Genomic DNA, 19,833 nt, shown 5'->3' on the forward strand with positions numbered 1-19,833 from the left:
AGAAGCACCTAGTTCTTGTCCTCCTGGTAACCATTATTCCTGAACTCTAAACCCCTGACCTCCTACACATGATAATAAAATCACCTGTTGTCCTGAGGACGTTTCCAAGGTTCCACACAGCCTGTGGGAGCGATGTGCTCCTCCCAGCCGCTCCCGCTCCCTTGTGCACGCCTGCCCCTGAATTGGCTTTCCTCTCCTCCTTCCCACCAGGCACCGGCCAGGCGGTCCCCAGTAGGCCGCCCCAGCTGCAGTGCAGAGCACCAGCCCTGGCCAAGGGCTCCCGGAGCCCGCAGGGAGACAGACCTCCGAGACGTCCTGCCGTGTGCTCACCATCCAGTTGCCACAACAAACAGCAGAGGAGACGTTGCTGAGTGGGCAGGGTTTAAAGTGTGCTGTTGACCGTTCCTCCTCAGCCCACCCTGAGGACGTGGCGGAGAGGGTGACTGGGTGGCCAGGAGAGACCAGCGCCCACAAGGTGAGCTGACACCTGGCCGGGTGCCCAGACAGGTGGGAGTGAAGTCAGCACGCCTTAGTGTTATCTGTTGACCTTGGCTTACCTGGTCTGCATTCTAGAACTGGTGAAGTCGGTGGGAACGGTCATTGAGCCAGCCAGGAAACAAGATTAAGTATCTGCTGGGTGCTCTGGCCTCTGCTGGGAACTGTCCACACTGCCAAGCTGGTAGTCCGTCCTTCCAAACTGTCCCAAAACGCCTTTCTCCTGCTGCTCCGGGAGGCTGCTCTGGTCAACTGCATTTGGTTTTGATTTTTCCTTTGACTCTCTGGTTCCTTGCAAGCAGCCATCACTGGGATTGGAGTACGGGTTGAATTCTGTGTTAGCTGTGGGACCAAGCTATTCCAGGTCCTGACCAAGAGCCCCCACCGGCCCTGCTTCACAGGCACAGTCATCGACACGTCGTGACATTGTCCCATTGACAGCAGGCATAGAGTAGAGTGAGGCTGCCTCACAAAGGCAGTGCCTCCGTGGGTGACTGTATGATGGTCAGTGTTCTCAATAGTATTTCTTTTTTAAAGATTTTATTTATTTATTCATGAGAGACACAGAGGGGCAGAGACACAGGCAGAGGGAGAAGCAGGCTCCACGCAGGGAGCCCGATGGCGGGACTCGATCCCGGAACTCCAGGATCACGCCCTGCCTGAGCTGAAGGCAAATGCTCAACTGCTGAGCCACCTAGGGATTCCCGCCCGCCCTCCCCCCCCCCCCCTTTTTTTTTAAGATTTTATTTATTTATTTGAGAGAGAGAGTGTGTAAGAGAGAGAGAGGGAACATGAGCAGGAGGGAGGGGCAGAGGGAGAGGGAGAAGCAGACGCCCCTGCTGAGCAGCGAGCCCTACTTGGGGCTCGATTCCAGGCCCCTGGGATCATGCCTTGAACTGAAGGCAGATGCTTAACCTGTTGAGCCACCAGGCACCCCTCTCAATTACATTTCAAAAGTCTGAGTGATCTTTTGGGATTTCCCATGTGAAATTTCAGAGTGGGGGTCCATTGCTTTCTGTAGCTTTGGCTAGTGACCAAGATGGGTTTTCTTTTGTCACCCTCCGCCCTCTCCAGCATCAGCCTGGGAGAGATCTGTCCACTCTCACTGTGAGGAGGCTGCTGGGGACCCAACCAATTCAGTGAAGCAAAGAAAGTGAGAAGGAGGGAGGAGAAAGAGGAATCAGTGAAAAGAAGCATAGCCTACGATTTTATAACACTGATTACTTCCCCCTGTGGTTCTAAGGCTACTTTGAAGTATATGGTGCCATCACTGAAGTTAGAGAATACCTTCTTAGACTGCTTTGGCAGACAAAACGAAGTATGAGTGTTCTGGCCTTCTGTTAAAAAAAAATAGATCCTGTAATTTTAAAGGAATTTGTAAAAAGTGACTATGAGGTTGGACTCTAAAGTGGCAGATAAAAGGAGAACGCAGTGTCCTACTGCTGCCTGAAAGAAAATACAGAACGTGTGGCTGGGATGGGGGGCCATTATTTTGGGATTCAAGGGAGGCTGGATCAAAGTGACCACTGTGTATGTATGAGCGTGGCTCCCTTGAGAGGCAGAGCCTTAAGGCACTCTGACATTGCGAGGCAGCAGAAGCAGGAGATCAAAGAATGGAAAAATTAATGCAAGCACTTTATTTTAAAGCCAGGGTTGCCTTGGTTAACATCAGGGTGAAGATAAGAGCCACTGGTGCTGAGGGGTGGGCTCTGCAGGGAGCCCTTTCTGTAGAGTTTCCAATTTTATGCTCATGACAGAGAAATTTGCGAGGAGATGAGGAGGGTAGTCCAAGTTTCATTGTAAAACCTAGAGCGAACAGGACTGCAGAAATCATCCAGCACTCCTTTCTCTGCACGGATGAGGGAAGGGGGCCTCTAGAGCAGAGCTGCAGTGATGCACCTGGTCCTTGCAGAGTCAGGCCGGAACTTGGTGCCCTCGTCCCGGGTCCCCTAGGATCCGAGCTAATGGGTCGCTCACAGATCATTCAGGCACCTTTAGCAAGATACAAACGTTGCTTGATAGATTCTCAAAAGGGCAAGTAATCTTTAGTTTCATCCATACATTTTTTTTCAGAGATGCCTGTGGAAAATCTCCTCTGAATTCCATACCCTTAATGATGATGCTCTTTCTGCTTTTTGATAAAATTACTTTGAACAATGAACTGTGATGCCACATTGCATCAAATTATATTCACATAGGCTTCATTGTGAGTCGTCTTTTCTAATGAAAGCACATGTATTTTAGAAAGCTTTATGTTGCTTGACATGTAACTTGTAATTAAGTATTGGGTTTCATGTTATTTCTTTAAAAGTTGGGCATTAGGGCCTTGATTAATATTGTAACCATCCCTTATACTAATGTTTCTATGAGAAATTTGATCCCCTTCCCAAGAAAAGAACATAATCCATGTCAATGTGGTGAACGTTGATTTGATTAATGTACCAGACATGACATTTGTTCATTTATCGTGTAGTCCTTGGTGGTGAGGGAGGCAAAGTCCTTGCTCTCAGGTAGTTTTCCTTCTAGTGAGAGAGGAGGACAGTAATATCTGGCAATGTTTTTAAAGTGCAATGAAGAAAAGTAGTGCAGGGTAAGGGGATGGAGGGATTAGGGCAGAGAATTATTTTACATAGGATCGCCAAGTAGGCAGGAGGGCCTCTTTGTGGAGGTGAGATGGGAGCAGAGGACATAGTGAAGTGAGTGAGTGAGTTTTCAGATCTGGAGGAGCAACTCTATTCAAGGCAGAGAAACTGGCCATTGCTAAGGCCTCAAGGCAGGAGTGAACTTGATGTGGTCGGAGTAACAGCAGACAGGCCAGCTAGCTCTAGAGAGGAGGGTGAGGCATAGCGTGATAGCAGGTGAGCTTGCAGCAATAGGCAGGGCTGGGTGAGGTAAGGCCTTACAGGCCATGGTAGGGAGTTTGGATTTGAGTCCATGGGTAATGGGTCCATTGGAGGGCGCTGAATGGGGGAGTATCACTATCTAACTGCTGAGTGGAGAATCGACTAACTGTAGGGAAGGAGTGTGGAACCAGGGAGGTAGTTAGACTGCTGCAGGGGTCTAAGGACATGATGCTGGTGGCTCGGATGGCTGGTGGCGTAGGATGGCGAGGCGTGGTCAGAATGAAGGTAGAACCAGTGAGAATTGCTGATGGATTGGATGGAGAGAGAGGGAGGGTGGGGGTGGCTCCTGTGCTTGAGTATTTGGGTGGATGATGGAGCCTTTGGCCCAGGTGGGAAATGCTGCAGGAGGAGCACATTTGGCTGGAGAAAGGTGAGAGATCCTGTTACATCTTGTTACATAAACCATTGGGGATGTGGAGTAGGCAGTTGGATATAGAACTCTGGAGGTTGGCAGAGAGGTTGGGACAGGAGATAGGTTTGGGAATCTCTGACCTTCCAATGCATGTAAACCTGTGGGACTGGATGATCCCTGAGGAATGAGCAGGCCCATCACTTAGAGACCAGGAAGAGGGGGAAGGAGGAAAGAGAGGAGTGTACAGCCGCGCCCCCCGCCCCCCATCCAGAGAGAAGAGAGTGTCTCCAGATGGAGTGGTGACTGACTGCGCCAGTACGGCTGAGAGCATTAAATACATTATCAGGCTGGAAATAGTGTCCTCAGGATGACTGCCTGGGTTCTTATGTGCCTGTGGGCCTTGTCTTCCCCCCGTTAGACTGTGAACTCACCAAAGCCAGGGATTATTTCAATATTCTCCTGCTTGTACTTGGAGCCACTTGAAGCTGTGGCTGAACTGCCTACCGAGGGGTCATTTCCTTGTGGAAGCTGCTTGCAGAGTTGTTCATCACTGGGGCAGTGGGGACAGTGTTGATGAGGAAGGTGCAGGACCAGTCCCACCCTGGGCAAAGAGGCTAGTGATGTTCCAACCCTGAGTAGAATGAGTTGGGTAGAAAAGGAGAAGACAAATGGGAAGAGCAGAAAGGAAAACAGAGGAGTATCAGATTCCTGATTTTGGGAACTATCAACCTCTTAAATGTAAACATATAGCTGAGGAAGAGAGGCACTGAAGAATCAGGAGCTCTTTGGCCATGGATTGCTGTAGCAGTTGGATTCCTTACCTGCTGTCTCTGCAAAGTATATATGATCTTTGCCATGGCTAAGAAGGATGGAGGAGGCCCTCATGACTTCCAATGGGACCTGTATCTGGGAAAGAATTCTTTGGTGATGCTCTGGGACAGTCTTGGCCTCTTCTCTTGACTGGGTTCCATTGTTCTGTGTCTGTGGGGACGGGGGGGGGGGGGCGGTAACTGGGCCTGAAAGTCTGGCCATCTCTGACCGAGAGTAGTGTCCGTGGTGGAATAGCCTCGAAGATCCCCAAGGGCTGGGCACACTAGGAGTTAATCTGCATAGGGAGAAATATGAGCTTTCTGGCCATCAGGAGTCTGGGATGAGATCTGGACCCTGTCCCGTCTCTTGTCTCATACACAGACATGGCAAAATCAGAGGACCCATGGGACCATAGGAAAGCATAGGAATAGTTTGTGGTTGGGGTGTGTTGAGAGCTTTGAAGAGCTGAGAGGCCGTCTTGATGAGACAGGACCAGAAGTTGAGAGCTCTCGACAACATAAAGGAGACCCTGCTTGTGGGATGAGGGTAGATCCTTGGCCCTGCAGAGGTTAAGGTGGTAATAAGCCTGCAAGCCAAGGGTCCATTCCCTGGAGCTATCCTGGGAACCTAAGTACTCAGTTTTTCCAGACAATCCTGATCACGGAGTCTGATAAAGCTCAAGCGTGCTGCTAAAATTATGTTAAGATAAAAGCTCTTTTTATTCATTAAATATCCATTAAAACCATCACAGATTATTTTTCAAAGGAAAGAAAACTATGCTACAATCCTGCAAATAACTTATGACCAGATGTTGACATCTTGGGACACCCTGTCATGCCTAAAAATATTGTAAGAAATCTTTAAACAGTAATATCTAAAAATAATCCCCCCCCCCCAATTAAGAAGAGGAATAAGGGGAAAGCATTGTAGTTCAAGAGTTTTATTGGTGTGTTTATTTTTGAAAAGAATACTAAGCCATAACTTAATACCAGATTCTGAGACCTAGGTATTCCCAGTTTTGTAGTGGAGAGGGAGGGTAATTACAGAATGCAAGAAAGTACCTAAGAGAAAAAGTTATAAAAACCACTGTAGCTTATGGGGTGGGGGGCGCTTGGGTGTTGTAGTCGATTAAGCACCTGATTCTTGGTTTCAGCTCAGGTCATGATCTCAGGGTAAAAATCCCTGGTGGCTTAGCTGAATGGCCAACAGAAAGCTGGAAAGCACATGAATCCTTGATGTGAACAAGTGGTGCAAGGAGCAGGGGGTAGAGATCACATCCCGTTAATTCATGGAGTCTGGGGAGGTTTGGAACCACTGACAGCTTCCACATCTACCAGCCTCCCGCTAAGCTGCCTGTGATGAGCTGAAATTGTATTACACAACACTATCCCCGACTGTGTTCTTTTCTTAGTGCCTGAGGTGGGTCTGGAGCACGTTCAGGGCGGGATCTCCACCTCCGTGCCCCGCCGTACAGCGGCCTGCTCAGACCGTGGCTTGCCCTGGTTACAGCTATAGCAGCTCTAAGCCAGATTTCCCACGTGGACGTCAGTGGTGTTCTTACCTTCCGAACCATGCCAGCTGGCATCCTGCTGAGCTCCAGCCGTGCCATGTCCCTCAGGTCAAGCATCCTCACGTCTTCGGGGGTGAGGTGGTTCCTGAGAGGCCCACTTAGTGTTCTCAGGAGAGGCCGACGAGGGAGTGACGGGCATCCTGGGCTGGTGGTAGGACTTGTGCTTCTCTTGCACACTTCATTCTCAAGTGGAATGAAGGCAAGAAGCTGGTCAGTACGTTTTATGGAACATAAACCCAGTATCTGATACTGAGGATGAGAATCTAGATTTAGGAGGGTGTACCTGGTGGGGTGGGGGGAGGAGATACCACGGTCTGTGCATCTCGGACAAGGGAACTTGAAAGGGAGAGGTTTGTGTTCAAGAGATGTCTCCCTCCAAGCCCTCCAAAGTCTCAGAAGGACCTCAAATAAATGGAACTTTAGGTTAAAATCAAGAAGGTGAAAATCAACATGAATAGATAAGGAAATAAGTAAGAAAAATATCCTTCACTTAGAATATTTTTAAAAAAAGAAATAATATAAACCTGGACAAAAATGTGATGGGGTTGATGATAGTTTAAGATAAAGACTATAAAAAAATAAAATAAAAAAATAAAAAAAAATAAAAAAAAGATAAAGACTACAGGGAGAGTGTATTTTGCTACTTCTTCTCTAGGTTATGGTTAATAACTGTGGAGGGTCTGAGCTTTCACTTGCTTGCAAGCTCTTGAGTTAGCCTCCCACGGTTTCGTGGCTCCTGGCTGAAGACGGGGCCTGTGGGTTAGGGACCAAGGGCTTTTTGATTCACAGTGATAACAGTGACCTGGGTACCAGTATTTTCTCACACTGGTTCTTTGAGCCCCAATCCCCATAGGGTGACGGTGGAGAGAAATCCTGAGCTGAGGGAACTCAAATGTTGTAAAATGGACAGTAGGTACACCCGTGCTTTGCTCCAAAGGGAGACCCCATCTTTCTCATTTATGATACAGATACCCTTGAAAAGACAGTCTAGAACAGAGGCAGTCCATGCTTCCACTTGCAAGGTGTGCAGAACTGGGAGAGACCCACGGAGAATGGCTCCCACCTGCCACCTCAGCAGTAGAAAGGGAGAGGCAGCTAATGTTCTTGCCTCCTCGTTAGGGCCCAGGCAGTGACCAGGAGACCTAGTCCCTTACCTCGTCAAAGCTCAACGGAGGTGGTACTATTGCTCTACCAGTAAGGAGGCTGGAGAGTAATGGGACTGGAATCTCCAGCCACAGGGTTTGTGTAGATGCTACCTACTTCTTATGTGCTGAGCGTTGTGCTAAAAAGTAGCCCGAGCTTAGTCAGATGTTTGTTTATTAGTTCACAGCTCTAAGAGCCCTTGTGAACTGACTGATGTTGTTCTCGTAACGCAGATTATCAGGCATGCGGGGCACTGAGGCACAGTGAGTGCTGGGGCTGGGATTCAGGCTGCGAGCTTAGCCGCTCTCCTCCTGTTGTGCTCTTTCTCCAGCCCTCGGGGTCATGCCAGGGGAGTCCTGGTGAAACCAGTGTGTGCCCTGAGGATGTGGAAGAGAGTTTGGAAACCATGCCTGGTAGGAATAGTGGAAGGACCAGGACGCCTGGGTGGCTCAGTGGTTGGGCGCCTGCCTTCGGCTCAGGGCATGATCCCAGGATCCAGGATTGAGTCCCGCATCGGGCTCCCTGCATGGAGCCTCCTCCTCCCTCTGCCTATGTCTCTGCCTCTCTCTCTCACTCTGTGTCTCTCATGAATAAATAAATAAATCTTAAAAAAAAAAAAAAAAGGAATAGTGGAAGGACCAAGTGTGTTCTTCTGCAGAAGGATAAGTGGTGACTGTCATCAAATATTTGTAGACCTGTCTTACGGCAGACTGGAGTTTACTCTGCGTGACCCCAGGGGGCAGAATGGGGTCCAGGTAAGGGGAGGCATATCACAGCCCATGGTGGAATGGGCTGCTTCTGAGTGTGGGAACTTCTTCTTGCAGGATTTTCTGGGAGATTGCCTTCTGGGATGCCCTGGCTTGGATCTGTCCATGGCCCCTCAGTAAGCACCTCTGTTCTATTCTCTATAGGATCTAAGTGATGGAGGAGGAAGGTTCTAATGAGGTGCTCTAGACGTTTCCTAAGAGAGCAGACCCTGCTGAATACAGTGACCCAAATTCCCTCCACTGACATCCCTTCTTCTCCCCTTTCTGAGAATTCTGTACTGTCGGACATGCCCAGAGGGGATTCCTACGTGGATGAGGCTGTGTCCTAACTGGGGAATCCAGTCCACCCCCAGGGGCTGGAGAGTCTGGCTCAGCTGGAAGCCTGCTCTGTCTCATGGAGGGACCCAGCAAGATCTTGGCTCAGTCCTGCCTCTAACTCTGATGGCTTTGTTCCCATCCTTCTCCCAGCCTGAATCACCAGCCTCTTGGCTTGGCCAGGCCCTAGCAAGTGTCCACACACACATACCAGGCCCGCTGTTGCCCAGTTTAGGACAGAACAGGATTCCTATACTGGGTGGGAGGTTGAATTAAAAGATCCCTGTGGTCTCTTAAATGTATCTGTGGTTCTGTGATTCACCGTTTCCTTGTCAATAGCCCATGCTTTAAAAAGCAAGTGGGAACAAGTGTTTAGATCCAGTGCTACTCTGTAAGGACTTGGCTGTCACCCCATGGTCACTCCCTTCTTGTCTTGGGCAGCTCCACTCCTAGGCGAAGCAGGTATGGTCCAGATGCAGGTCCAGGGAGGAATTTGGGAAGATGGTGAGGAGTGGGTGGTGGCAACTGGTTTAATGGCATCTGTTGCACTCAGCCAGGAATGCCCTCTTTTGGAAGCTAAAGACTTCCTCAATATGGTCTCGATTAGCCTGTGTATATTTTTAAAATAATTACATTTTCATCAAAGGGTTTTAGAGAGAGATGTTTAGCCCAGTGTAAAGGGCATGATCAGGTCTGATCCTGAAATAATGTCTCTGTTATCCCAGATGTCAGGAGTAACTAAAAATATACTCATAAATTGGAGGAATTCTTGGTTTATTGGACTCATCTATTTTCTCTCTTAACCTCCCTCCAGAAAGTGAGAGGGGGAAGCAGTAAGCCAAAAATCTTTAATTATCCAGTCTGCTGACATTGTTTTATCTGCGCCACTGATATTAAATCTGCACAGCATTCCATTTCAGTCACTTGCAGAGCTAAGAGTAACCTCCGCAAACATGGGCCTTTGTCTCTGTGCTTGCTTGTGGCCAACGATCTGTTTCCTACCCTTCCCCACCCTCCCTCAGACTTCTTAAATTCCAAAGCTTTCTGTGGCACCGGAAATGATCTGTCTGCGGAATGTCCATACTTTGGGAAAGTCCCTGAACTGTGTATCAGAATTCTGCTTCCCCCAACTCATCTTGGCCATTTGTGGTTAGGTCTTGGCATGCACCCACCATTGGAGAGACCCGGGTTTGGCAGGAGCATTTTGTCATGTTTCTATTATTGACATAAATGAAATTTTATCAGTTCCTATCATTGACATCCGTGGAGAAGGAAGAGAAAGTCCAGCTAGTTTTTTTTTTTTCCATCTTTCTTATACAAATTTGATTTTTCCCTGTTACATCCTTAACTTCTGTGGCCAAACGCATCTTCGATTTCAGTTTGGTTCCCTGGGCTGTGACCTTTTCACCTACTGTAATGTTGACACAATCAGCTGGTTTAGCGCCCAAACGATGCCACTGTTACTGCTACAGCCCGGTCGCTTTTCTGGAAGGCTTCTCCTATGGCCAGCGCTTGCTGAGGGCTTGCGTCCTCGCAGCCTCTTGAGGCAAGTACCATTGCCATCCTCTCCGTTTCACAAGTGAGGACCCAGAGGTGAAAGAGTTTGCTGAGGGTCCTGCAGCAGAGCGGGGATTGGAAGGCAGGCAGCTGGCTGACTTCACGCCCCCTCCGTCCCGCCTGCGGGCCCTCGGCTCTGCACGCACCCAGCGTCCCCACTCGCCCTCCAGGAAGTGTTCCTGTCTTTCTGAAGTGCTGTCCTCAGCAAATGTTTAATGAGCACGGACTGTTCAGCAAGAACTCTCTGCCATGGGGATACAGAGATCTATAAACCCGAGCTCCCTGGCGCCCCACACGCTGTGGCCGTGGACACGAAGCCTGGCAGTCCGAGCCGGCGCTCTGCTGAGCAGGGGTCATGTTTCCTGTCTGCCTACCCATGGGGGCTCTCCCCTGGGCCCATATTGCTTGTGGCGAGCCCCCACAGATTTCCCTGACTAGGGCCAATGTTGTGTTGGGACCAGCCCTTGTGGTTCTTATTACAGTTGCGAGACACAACTCAAGAGCAACCATCAGGGTACTTAGAAAGGACAAGATTTATTACTTACTTACCTCCTAGAGGGTACATGGCATGCCTGGGGCCACAGAACAAGGTCATGGGGGGAGAGAGAGTTGTCCTCATGTTCTGCTTTTCTTGGGGACCAAGGTGGGGGCCTAGGGCTTCACAGGGTCACTCTTTATTGGTGTATTTAAAACATAAGAGCAGGAATTAAAGTGTGGGAAGGGGAAAGCCAGTGGTCAAAGGCCCAGTTGTGTAAGCCAACCACAGCTCTCTAAAAAGGGAACCTGGGTGGGGCGACTTGGCTCGTCATCTAGTCCTGTAGCTGGCCATGTGATTGTTTGAGATGGACGTCTTTGAAGTGGATGCCCGAGCAATCAGAAGCTTAATGACAGGCACTTACATTACAGGCAGAAAAGCTGACCATCCAAGTGCTTTGGTGAAGGGTGCCTTTGTTGTGTTCACCACCGTCTCCAGGATCCGTAATAGCACCTGGCAGATAGAGCTCTCAAGCTCTCAAAAAGTATGTGGTGAGTGAACGAACTGCCAGTGCAACAAAGCCACGGACATTTTACAAATAAATGAGAGAATATGTTGATGACCACAAAGTATGAAGGACGTGAACTGAGATGCGTCTGTTAAACTACGCACGCTGGGTGTATGGAAAACCCGGCGCCATCCTCAGTTTTGTGTTTTGTCACAGATTTGTGGGAACTTGGTCCTGGACGGGTGCTCGTGTCTTAGACCCCTGCTAGCAAGGGCTCCAAGTAGTGGGGACTTTGAGATTCGAGCAGGATGCAGCTGCAGGGAAAAGACTACCCGTGGCAATCCAGGGCTCCCCCACTGGCAACATTATATAGGACGGGGCAGTAGGCCTGATGGTTTGCTCGATAACAACAATTGTTTTGAACTTCATGACTCCTTGGAGTTGGATCCTCTCCTGCCTTGCTCAACACTTGCCTCACTTCCCAAGCCTTGCCTAACTTGGTTGGGTATCTAAGTGCACATCCCTCCAAACTGTGCAGGAATCCCTGGACCTGGCCCCTGCCTAAGCCCTGGCACCAGTTCAAGGAGCTCAAGCTCAAACTGGAGCTGAGGAATGAGAGAATATTGGGGGGGTGGGTACGAGTCAGCATAGGTAGCAGGCTGACATGAATCAAGGGGACCCAGATTTACGAGCCATAAGGAAGTTCATGCACTTGACCCAGTAATTGGAATTCGTAAAATATATCTTGGGGAAATAATCCAGAATGAAGGAAAAGTTGTGTTCATGAAACTGTGACTTGTGATGTCATCTGTTTTAGTGAGATTGGAAGCAACCTAAATGGTAAACAACAGGGGCATGATTGAGTAAATTATGGTTCATCCACTTGGCAGCATATTGCACAGTTGCTAAAAATGAGACTTATAGGGATGCCTGGATGCTCTTTTAATTCTTCAGTTAAGACAGAAGGGGAAAGAAGAGCATGGCCTCACTTAAGAGAGGGAGAGAGAGAGCTCTGCTTTGGAGGCCAGGCTATACCTACTTGACAGGAACCTTCAGAGGTCAGCTGAGAGAGGACACCTGAGCAAGCGGGTACTCATTGCAAATCCCAGCTTCCCAGAGTGGTCTGGGGGGAGAACCCGACCTTTTCATGGGGGAGAAAGTACCATGGTGAAGGCTTAAACTGGAACAGTGTTAAACAAGACAGCTCTGGTCTTTCCCTTATTGCATTTTATCTATGCCACAGGGAGCAGGTGCCATCAATAGTGAAGTTCAGTTTTTCTCTTGGGCCCAAAAACCAAGCGGGACAAGGCCGCTAGAGAAATGGAACCGAGCCCTCGCTGATGGGCGTGAGGCAGAGCAGAGTTGATGGCAAGAGTTCTTTGGTATAATGTCCCGAATCGCCCCGTATCAGACCCTGGGCCTTGGGAACTGCTTTCTCCAAGAAAAGTGTCCTATTGGGTAATGCTAAAACACCAAACTAAGAGCAAAAACAGATTCTCTGCATCAAGCATTAATGATAAAAGCTCCAGGTGACAGCATTTTTAAAAACATTTTATTTTATTTTTTAAAGATTTTATTTATTTATTCATGAGAGACAGAGAGAGAGAGAGAGAGAGAGAGAGAGAGGCAGAGACACAGGCAGAGGGAGAAGCAGGCTCCATGCACGGAGCCCGATGTGGGACTCGATCCCGGGTCTCCAGGATCACGCCCTGGGCTGAAGGCGGCGCTAAACCGCTGAGCCACCCGGGCTGCCCTGGGTGACAGCATTTTGTTAAATGTTATACAACTGTTAGAAGTGGAGGTTAGGGGATCCCTGGGTGGCGCAGCGGTTTGGCGCCTGCCTTCGGCCCAGGGCGCGATCCTGGAGACCAGGGATCGAATCCCACGTCGGGCTCCCGGTGCATGGAGCCTGCTTCTCCTTCTGCCTATGTCTCTGCCTCTCTCTCTCTCTCTTTCTGTGACTATCATAAATAAATAAAAATTTAAAAATAAAAAATAAAAAAAAATAAAAAAAAATAAATAGAAATGAAGGTTAGTAGTTAGATGTGCATTGTTAACTTAATACATATATTTGGTGTGGACATGCACACAAGGAGCTCCATTTTAGGCCTAACCAACCAAATCTGGAGAGGCCTAGCTGGTTGGCTGCTGTGCCCACTGGATAGAAGCTTGCCTAAGTTGCCTAGAAGAAAATGGTCTAACAAGTAGAATGGCCATTTGCAGTGATGGCAGACAGCGTACTTCTCTTTAGAGTCCTGTGTCAATCTTGTTCCAATGGGGGAGAGAACATTTAACGCCCCACAGATGCTGGGGCCGTGTCTCCCTCTACGCCGGTGCTGGGAAACACACTGCAGCTTTCGTGTTGGCTGAGTGTCCCACACCGGATGGAGAATTGCTCGGTTCAGGGGTGGAAAACCACGAAGGGCTTTAGGGCCTGTGAGCAGGCCATTGCTCCACTAGCTGTTTTATTTCTAACCCTACCTTCCTGGCCTCTGTGGTTCTATTGTCCTCTGCTAATCTGGCCTCTCCAGTCAGATTCCAAGTCCTCCATCCTCGAAGTCTGTGTTCTCCCAGCTAATGCGGGGTGGTGGCCCATTGATCTTCCTGTTGGCTGGCACTTCCTTCTCTGGCAGCTGATGGGACCTCCTGTGGGGAAAGGCTTTTCCCTCTGCATGTGAGTTGTCTCCATTTCTGAGAGAGGATTGGGAGGGACAGATGCTCTCTCCTCCCCACTGAGAGCCAGGTGAGTCGACACCCCTGAGCAGAGGTTCCCCTCTCCAGGAGGTCAGTCCCAGTTTGCTGTGTTCCTGCCGACACACTGCTGGTCCAAACCTGAGATTGAGGTTCAGAGAGGCCCCGGGCTCAGCAGATCCCAGCTCCAGACCCAGAGGATGCTCCATCCACCTGTGGTGCTCAAGGACTGCAGATTGAACCCTTCACCCACAGAGTGGCGACTTCAGTGAGGAAGGGAAGGCAGTACAGGGGTGGGGAGGGCAGTCAGGGTGTGAGGGAGGGAGATCATGGAGGCAAATGGAGGCCACTGGCAGGATGAGGTCAGAAGGAAGGGATGTGTTTTCAGTCTTCCTGCAGCACTTACGTTATTATATGGGGAGGATGTAGTGTCTAGCACGCTCTGATATAACCTCTTACCTTATTTACAGTCGTAGTCGTCATCGTAGGTGTCCAGAAACACGTAGTGGTGGATATGTGGACAGACTGTGTGTTTTGACCCTAAACTGGGGTTCTTCTCTGCGGGGAGCACAAACTCGATGAACCTGGCTTGATTGGCCCAGATGATCAACATGTGGCCTCGATAACATAAACGTTCTAAGTAGTGAAGAGGGAGTTGCATCGTGTCAGCATGCTTTTGTCCAGCCATGGGATTGGCTTTGTAGACAAACATCCATGACCTTGAGGTTGGGATCTGGAAGATTCTTATAGACGTGAACCACAGGAATGAATGAACTTCTGGAATTTCCTTGCTGAGCGGAGTGTGCGTGTTTGTGGCTGTGGCTTTTGGCTACCGTGTATACGTTCTCCTTCCTGGTGTACAAGACTTACCTAATTACAAGCAGACTAGCTGGTCACTTCAGAGCCAGAAGTGACTGGTGATTGTCACACAAGCTCCCTTACCATGCTCATCCAGGTCCCCCAGGAGAGGTTAAGGGTAGCTTGTCTGAGCTGCTGTCTGCAGACCAGAGTGTGTGAGGGCCCCGCAGGTGCTTGGGCTCACAGAGCCAGACGGGATGTGCACATCGGATTAGAAATGATGTACATCTGTATAAACAGATAACACACATCCAGGAGAGATGCTAGAGGTCTTCTCGCACTTTCCCAGGGGTCACTGTTAGCTGATCCTGTCCCTGAAATTTGGTAGCTCTAGCCTTAAGCCAGCCCTTCTCTCGGGGCCTTGATTTTCTTATCTATAGACTGATAAGGTGAGCAAATGTCCCCTTGTGTCTGTGATTGTGAGTCATCTGGCAGAGCCAGGACAAGACACCAAGACCTTGGACTCCAACCCCTCCCAGATCCTCCCCGTGGCATCTCTAACAGTGTGACACTGTTACCAAGGGTCTGAACCTTGGAGCCACAGACCCAGATTTAAAGCCAGCTGATAAGAAATAGCTGTTACTGTGAGTTCTGTGACCTTGGAGCCATTGCTCAACCTCTGAGTCTTCAAAATGAAAATAATACCTATTACATAGAGTTGTTTTGAAAATGAAAGTTAGGTAACAACCCTCGCTATGGTAGCTGGCTCCCAGGAAGCAGTGGATGGGTGGGCTATTTCTGTTTGTAACAGGGATATTTGTGATCATGGTCCTCTCATTTGTTTGGACCTGAGGCTTCTGTTTTATGTGAGACAGAAGGGTTGGATTGGACTGGTGCTTCTCCAACTTTCTGACTTTGCCATCCCCAAGGGAAGTGGAGAAAGAACATGTGCTTAGGGATAGGGGCTTGGGGCGTAGTAGCCTGAAGCACCTTGTGGAAAGCATCACATTTCTTTGAAGTCCTACATCTATTTGTAAGTCCCTTAGTTGTCATTTTATGCAATAATGTGCATGTGCTGGGGTTTTTAAAAAGATTTTATTTATTTATTTATTTATTTATTTGAGAGAGAGTATGAGTGGGGAGGGAGGGGCAGAGGGGGAAGTAGAGGGAGAATCCCAAGCAGACTCCTTGCTGAGCGAGCTCTCCCCACCCTGCCCAACTCAGGGGTTTAATCCCATGACCCTGAGATCCTGACCCGAGCTGAAAGCAAGAGTGGATGCTTAGCCAATGGAGCCACCCAGGTGTCCCAGAATGTGTTGGTTTTATTTATTATTTATTTTTTTGAACATGTTGGTTTTAATAGAAAAATGCTTCCTCCAGATCTTTGAGTACAGTTGATGTTCTGGGATGAGATGGTCCCCAGAGTGTCCCCAGAAGGCACACAGAGGTGCCCCTGTGGGGATGGAGGTGGGATTGCATTGTTTCTAAGATCCTACTCAGCAGCATCCCAGGTTCCTAGGGTAAGTGGTACCCAAGAACCTGGAAGGAACCTCGGAGGGCAGGCTCTCGGTGCCCTTGCTCCTAGTGGGACTGGACAGTGTTGGGTAGGGGTGGAAGCAACAGAAGGGGGGAGAAGATGCAGCCTCTGCAAGTGAAGGCCAAGGAAGGCTGGAAGAGCAGGGCTGTGTCTGAGCCTGCCTTTTGGCCCATGGGCTGATAAACCTGGCTGGGTTGGGTTGGCAGCCCTCCACCACCCCCGGTAAGTTCCAGGAAACACTAAGCCATTGTTTCTCTTCTGCAGCTGGAAGCTGTCCTGGGGATGGGCCCTCATATCATGGGAGGGTGGGCGAGAGCAAGGGGTGAACTGCATGTGGCAACATAGGACTCGTCATTCTGCCAAGGTATGCTCCTCCTGGCAGTTCTGATGTAGTACCTAAGGCCAAGGTCTGGGGCCGTGCCCAGCCAATGGGAGGGGAGTGGAAGGGAGCCTGGAAATGAGCGGCAGGCTTTGGGGCAGAGCCTGTGAAGGGGAAGAGGGAGCATCTGTGGGAGGGGGGCAGATCTACTGATGTATACAGGGGCCTGCTTACATTTGCTAGAGATTAGCTAGTATGCATGGGCTCTCAGGCATTAGGGATTGAAATGAAGTCACCCATTTCTTTAGGACAAATATAAGGGGCTTTCCCTGGGCAAGGGATTAACTACATTAGTCAAATTTGTACCCATCAGATAGCATTCCAATAAATCTAAGAGAATATCACCAAAGCTGCCACACTGGAAATTTCCTTTTGGGCCTTGTGTTTATTATAGTATTTATTATAATAATAAGATTCAACGTATCTTGATGAATTCTTCTTGAGCATGTTACCAAATAGAGCTAGGATTTGGAGTTCAGAAGGATTGGCTTCCAGTTTCGCTTTATTAGCTCTATGACTTCAGACAAGTCACTTGGTCTTAGAGCCTCAGATTTCCCATCAATAAATGGAGTCATAACATACCTCAATATATATTGTGAAGTTGAGGTGAGATCTGGGTTGGGAAAGCATTGTGTAAGTTGTCAGTAGCTTAATGTTAATCTTAAATAAAAACCCTCTTGGCAGCATTAAGTGAAGAGCGTTGCCATCCTCTACACCCTCCACAACCTGGTCTCAATCAGTTGAAAGACTAACTCTCTCAGCTTCTCTTGACTCAAACTGTTCTTTGTGACTCAAGAAGATCCCCCTTTTCAGGTGAGTTTTGTTGCTTTTAGGCACGCATTATCATCAGCTTCTATCGCAGGGCTCACCTGCCTCGATGGGCCTGGGCTATGCCGCACGAACCTCAGAGGCCCCTGCATCCATCTTTGAAGATACATTGGTCCACTCTGGGCCCCAGTTTCTTCATCTGGAAAATAAAGGAAAGGCGGTTTGACTAGATGACTTAGGTCCCCTTGCAACCCTCAGTGTTCTATGATCTAGCCATATTCCAGAGTGCTTATAGTAAGCCAGAGGTGGGGAGGGAGGGTGTGATGCATATTGTCTGGCCAGTGACAACTGATAAAAACAAGTCAACATTCAGACATGAAGGAGTAATCTGCTCTTTGCAATAGGGCAGTATTTAGATAAATTAGAACATCTAAGTGAAACGTGATACCTCTTATTCTTCATAATGACTATTTTATCAATTGGTAAATAATGATCAATTATTTGATAATTATCAACTATTCATATTCGAGGGAGGGATTGCTGTGTGCCAGGGGATGTTAGAAGTTGCTTTGCGTATTACAGTTACAATGCATTGGCTATTCCAAGTATTTGCTCTGTGTTAGATACTTGAAGTTGCTTCTAATCTCCGCAGAGCGCCACAAAACAGATTTACAGAGAAATTAAGGTTTAATGAGATTAAGTAAACCATGCAGGGTCATTCAGCTGCTAAGTGGCAGAGGCAGGGTCAAGTCTAGGCATTTTTTTTTTTTAAGATTTATTTATTCATGAGAGACACAGAAAGAGGCAGAGACACAGGCAGAGGGAGAAGTAGGCTCCTCCCAATGGAGCCTGATGCAGGACTCGATCCCGGGACCCAGGGATCATGACCTGAGCCAAAGGTAGACACTCAACCACTGAGCCACCCAGGCATTTTTGACCACAAAGCCTAGGATGGGACCCCTTCGTCAAAGTCCATTGGCTGGCTGTCACCACCTGGCTTGCTCTTGAATTGCCGACTTGTTATTGCTCTTGTCCTAGGATGGGTGGTTACCCCAGCTGTGTTTTTGATGCAGTTCTGGGCTTGACCCCCGAGGAGGAATTGGTCCTTTCTCTCCAGCCGAGGCAACCAGCCTGAAAACTGCATGGGCGAAACCTAGCTGGATTTAGTGCTTTCGCTCCTGGCATGCTGGAGACACCCAGCCTTGGCTCCCTCCTCATTCTGCTTCTCTCGCACCTGCCCTCTCGTCTGAGCGCTAGTCAAGGGTGGAAGGCGCACTGGAAATCCGGAACAGTTTGCCAGGCCTCTGGCTTCAGCCAGGGGATTCAGATCGTGTTGGTGGGAGCAATCAGAAACCAGCTGCAAACTTGAATTTCAAATCGGGGCCCCTGGGAGCTGACACATCAGGTTGGCTCGTGCCTCATTTTCCTCCGCTGGGTCACGTGGGAGAGGATTTGCAAGAGAAGCGTCCCAAGGCCTCTCGGTAAGGGAAGCCTGAGCGAAGCACGCACACGCTAGAGCCAGATGGGTGACGGCACTGCCCCGGGCCCCAGGAGGATCTTGAGATCCTGCCTTGGTTCCTACCAGCGCTCTGCACCTCCACAGGCCCTCCTGGTGGCAGCGCTTCCTGCTGCCCCATCCTTGGGGGACACTCCTTGGGGGACACTCCAGCCCAACCCGAGGCTCTCACATGGAACGACGGGGCTCCCACAAAGGCGTCCTCCTCGTCCTGTCTCCTCTCATCAGTCTCCCCTCAGATCAGACTGATGCTAGTCCAACCACAGAGCAGTTTTCCCAGAAGAAACAGGCCAGAAACAGGCTGGCATCTCCCCTGAACTGTGTGCAGCGGAGCCTCAGGAGCCGGGTCCAGCAGCCAGGCCTGGGTGACCTCTGCTCATCCCTCTTGTACGTCTGTGTTCTTAGAGCAGCCCAAGGTCGTCCACTCCTGTCCCTTCAGAGCATTGCCACAATTCAGCCGCCTGCACAAGGCAGAGGGGTGCTTTATTTTCTTAATTATTTTATTTATTTATTTATTTTTAGAGGGGTGCTTTAGCGCTGGCTAGGGAAGAAGGGATGGAGCGCACCAGTGTGGAGCTAGAGAGGCTGTTCAGAGCCCCCGCTGGGGCAGAGAGTGGTCAGCAGCCTCGTGAGGCTCACTTCTGCTCTGGGCTTTCTCTTCCAGAGCTTTCCTGGGCTTCTCTGAAGAGCAGACTGTGGCACAGAGGGGTGACCTTTCCTTTACTCCCCCCCCCCTTCTAGATCTTCCTTCATCCCTCTGACACTGGCGCTGGATATTGGCTGAACTGGGGCGGGGGCGGGAGAAGAATAAAGTAGTAGAAAGAAAAGGAACATGTTCCATTTACTTTATGAGTGAATGATACTGCCCAACACTCTGCCCCGTTAATTTTGCTGTTAATATTCTCCATTCTAAGGGATTAAATGAGGTAAGTCGCCTTAAGTACGTGCCCACCAAAGAATAGCTATTATTGGTTCTCTCTTTTTCTCCTTTTTACCTTGGGCGTCCCTCCTCAGCGTTTGCCCCAGTTTCTCTCTGGACAGACTTCATCCAATCAGAGGCTCAGCTTGGGAGCTGGCCAGAGGCTGCGAAGCTGGAATAATGGCAAGAATAGTGGCCGTCCTTAGCCCTGACCCCGTCTCTGTCCTCATGGCAGATGCTGGCGTCTCTCAGGTGTGCCCACCTGGTTCGGCTGCCCAGCCTGTGAAGCCCTGCGTGGTGGGCTGGGAACAGAAGTTTCTTTCCTCCTCT

The 19,833-nt window shown here is 49.3% G+C and overlaps 1 protein-coding gene across 1 annotated transcript in view; it reads left to right on the forward strand.

Annotated features, from left to right (window-relative positions):
- Positions 1-239: 239 nt before the first annotated feature.
- MYLK (myosin light chain kinase) overlaps positions 240-19,833 on the forward strand; it is a 203,415-nt gene continuing 183,821 nt past the window's right edge. Inside the window, exon 1 of the mRNA XM_077884311.1 lies at positions 240-475. The gene's annotated coding sequence lies outside the window, so the exon portion shown is untranslated. The remainder of the gene's footprint in view (positions 476-19,833) is intronic.

This window comes from Canis aureus, chromosome 35 (genome assembly GCF_053574225.1).
Source record: "Canis aureus isolate CA01 chromosome 35, VMU_Caureus_v.1.0, whole genome shotgun sequence".
Taxonomy (NCBI): Eukaryota; Metazoa; Chordata; class Mammalia; order Carnivora; family Canidae; genus Canis; species Canis aureus.